Source organism: Apis dorsata, unplaced genomic scaffold (assembly GCF_000469605.1).
Source record: "Apis dorsata unplaced genomic scaffold, Apis dorsata 1.3 scaffold_88, whole genome shotgun sequence".
Classification (NCBI taxonomy): Eukaryota; Metazoa; Arthropoda; class Insecta; order Hymenoptera; family Apidae; genus Apis; species Apis dorsata.
This window is the reverse complement of record NW_006263386.1, coordinates 158,818-162,804: the sequence shown is the minus strand read 5'-3', so window position 1 is coordinate 162,804 and position 3,987 is coordinate 158,818. Positions and strand designations below refer to the sequence as shown.

At 33.8% G+C, this 3,987-nt stretch overlaps 1 protein-coding gene across 2 annotated transcripts in view; it reads right to left on the bottom strand.

Moving 5' to 3' along the window:
- Positions 1-3,787, bottom strand: part of LOC102681230 (tubulin polyglutamylase TTLL4-like) — a 127,311-nt gene extending 123,524 nt beyond the window's left edge. For both annotated transcript variants that reach the window (XM_031508484.1, XM_031508485.1), the window contains exon 1: positions 3,726-3,787. The gene's annotated coding sequence lies outside the window, so the exon portion shown is untranslated. The remainder of the gene's footprint in view (positions 1-3,725) is intronic.
- Positions 3,788-3,987: the final 200 nt, after the last annotated feature.

The window sequence follows — 3,987 nt, the reverse complement described above, 5'->3', positions numbered from 1 at the left end:
AAGCGAGCGAGTTAGAAAACCTTTAAAAACCTTTTTTTTTTTTTTTTTTCACGAGATTCCTTCGCTCACCCACGTTAGATCTGCTATTGAATCATCGTGGCAGGTCTGTGAAACCCTCGCATCCGGTAAGATCCTTTCCTCGGGTGGCAAAAGATTTTCCAGGACGACAACCCATTTAGTGCCATCTATGTGCGTCCAGTTTCGACGCTCCTCGTTTCATTCTGTAACTGTCTCGTGGCGAATTGAACGTTGCGGGGTCTGAAGTTGCGTTTTGAGAGAAGCAGATCGATTGGAAATGCTACCTTTGGACGCCTTGGTCTGGCGTAATCCACCGCGAAAAATGGAGCTTTATGTATTTAGTCGAAGAAAACGTGACTGGTTTTGTCGAGAAAATTCTTAAAGAAATGTTAAATGCTTTTTTGAACACTCTAGAAATGAGAAGATGAAGAATTCTTGTGATGTCTGATGGTAAAGGATATATAATAAAATCTCTTTGATCAAATTTTTTCAAGAGAAAGAGAAAATTCTTTTTTTTAATTTTATTAATTTACTTGAGACCTTTTTAGTAAAAAAAAAAATATATTATTTATTTACTGAATAATTAACTTTTACGTTGTGAAGAGGAATTAATTATAATAATACATTGATCAAATTTTTATTAATTTTAGTCCTATGTGAAGAAAATATATTTTAAATTAAAAAAAATTGACAATTATTTATAAAATTATATTTATGGCTAGATATAATTCTATCGATGCATGTATTGTTTTTTTTTTCACTTTAATCGATAAAATTTAGAATATGTGAAAAAAAATATATGTTTATTTATTTATTGGATCGTTAATAATTAAAGAATAATTTTGCATATTAACTTTTTGTTTAATCGTAACATACATTCTTGATACACTCGTTGCATCGAAAAAAAGAAAGACAGAATCGTCGATGCAGGTTGATGCAGGTCGATGCAAGTTTGTGCAGGTTCAAACCTGCACCAGGAGGCAGCTGCTCCGAGTTCTTTCTTCCCAATGCCCCGACTTTACGTAATTCAGCGCGAAAAGTAGATTTTCAATGCGCATAATAGATAAACGTGTCTCAACTTGCCCGTTTTTCCTTTCACAAATCTCTTTCTTCTCGTTCGAGAAATAGAAAAGAAACCGTCTCTTTTTCTATTAATTTTTTCACTGTACCTTAATCAAATTTTTATTCCTTCAATAATATATATTTTAGATATGATGTGTCTCTTTATGAACATTATTATTATATCTCATACATTTGTATTAAGATGAAATATTCAATATTTAATTTTGTAATTCTATTTTAAATAATTCATTTATCAATACATGTAATTTTACAAATCATATTTACGGAATATTAACTCGACAAGTTGCACTCATCATCATTTCGCATCTGACAAACCTATAAAACACACAATTTAGGTTACCATACATACATGCCATTTCCCCTCACGCTCAATAAATCCCCATTGAAACCGTCATAAAACGTTCGCGCAAATACGCCATAAATATATATCAAACACCTGTACACGTAACATAAGTATCTCCTTCCCTACTCAATAAAATACCAAAAATTCAAAGGTTCTTTAAGGTCGTAAAATTAACATAAATGTAACACTTCATCAATTCAATCGTCGAGCATAAAAGAAAAAACCCATTAAAAAAACGTCACTTACTATAAAATAAATACGTAAAGTAATTCATTCGTCGCAATTTCCACGATGATTTCTCTTTCCTTTTTTATCTACTCATCGTAAAGCGAACGTGTGTAAACGAATCGTCGATAATGTAATCCACCCTGAATCAGCGCAGCTGGTAAAAGGGTAAAAAAAACGGGCAAACTGGGTTAGTGGGTGAGACGGTTTGGATTGCTATCTCGGAAGTTAAACAGTCGTTTCTTTTTTTTTTTTTTTTTTTTTTTTTTTTTTTTTTTTTTATTATTCCGGAGAAGCAAGTCCGAACACGTTTCTCTGGGAGCAGGGGGCAGTTAAAAAGTGAATTGTGCGCGTTACCTGCGCATGATGAAAAGCAGGTCGATTCGAAACGGGGCCTTTTCCCTTTTGCAACATCTTCCGCATTCAGAGGCGGCTGTTAAAAGAAACGCGTTCGAACTTGCGCAGGGGTTATTTCTTTTGTGGTGCAATGTGTTGGGTAAAATTGTAAGTTTTTCTTCTTTCTCTTTTTTATTTATTTATTAAGCATGAACGTAGAATGAAGATAAAATAGTGAAGATTAAATATTTCAAGAATTGTATAATAGATAGAAGAATTTATATATTCTATTTTTATATTAATTTGCAGTTATTAAAATTTCTACTTTTGGTAAAATATTCACTTTAATGATATATTATGAAAATGAATAACAAGCTCATGGTTTTATCTATCTATTTTTCAAAATAAACGAATTACAAACTAACTCAACAGAACAATAAAGAAATTCACACAATAGAATCGAACAATTAAAAAGAAAAAAAAGACATAGAAACGAAACGTAATATTACGTCTCTCATCCCGTTAATAACATTAACCTGGCCAAACCAATCTCCTAACCCAAATTTCCAACCTTTCTTTTTCTACCTGGCCATGTACCAAAAGGGTTAGCGGAAGCTGGATAACAATAGCCAGGGAAAGGGTTCACCTGTGAAAGGGTTACCAAGCCACAAAAGAAACCGTTCCAAGCACAAGTTCACTGCAACAAGTGCACCGCGAAAAAGCCTCCAAAGAAAAAAAAGGAAAAATTAATAAAACGCGAAAATTCCTACAAAAAAAAAAAAAAAAAAAAAATCAATCGTCCCAAACACTTTTACGACACGTAATCACACCTGGCCCTTTCCAAAAACGAAGCGAAAGAAAGGCTACTGCCATCGCACATGCCATGACAGCTGCGAAAAAATCGTATTTTCTTCTGCCGCGAACAACCGATTGGTCGCGTTTCACCGTGTCTTTCCATACGAAAGAGGAGCAACCCCTTGAAGAAGCGGGGAACACAGAAGAAAAATTCTTCTTCTTTCTACCCCGTTTCTTCTCCCCTATCCAATAGAGAGGTATCCACACGTATACTTGTGCACGTGTGCACCTTTGTCGAAAAGGTTTGACCCTTTTTACCTGGATCCATAAGGAGGAAGGATAGGCGGGGGTGGGGAAGAGCAAACAACGGTTAACCCCGTACGGTGGACCCATTGAATCCATCGTAAGATATGCATCTACGGGGGTTGAATAGAGGAGAAAATAAGGAAATTCCATCGGAGATTTTCGTGATTTTGAATAATATTGCATCCCCATTCTCTTCTTGGTTCTTGGATTGATGGTATGCTTCAAAGGGATGGAAAGGGTCCGTGAATCCGTTATTATTATATATACTGGAAATTCCGGTATATAGAAGGGGACAAAGGATTTTTAAGTTGGGCAGGATGGTTGGAAGGATTTGGATAACGGAGTGAAGAGAGAGAAAATTGTGGCTGACTGAGGCGGGGGTGTCGATCTTTATCGATATGCGTTTGGAAATTTTTTAATATTTCTTATGCACGATATTCGTGCATATTTATAATTTAAATATCATCCAATTTTCTGTATTAATAATTATAATTTTCGATACTTCCTTGTATTTTCTTGCATATATGTATAATTCGATTCAACTTAAAAATATTATTATATATATAGTTTCAAGAAATTATAGTTTTATTATCAGATATTCAGAAAATATTACACTCACCCATTGGTGCACGTGTTCGAAAATCGAATGTCCTTACTGCTTGTCACACACCTACGGCCAGCCTGTGAACAAAATTTATTAGAAAATTTCATTAAAAATTCTAATTGTGATATAATGATAAAATAACATTAAGAAATGCATACATATCACAAATTCAGATTCAATCATTTTAAAGAAAGAAAAAAGAAAGAAAGAACAATGAGAAAGAAAAAAACTCTGAATAGAGATAATATTCAACTATTACATAAAACACAGAATAGCC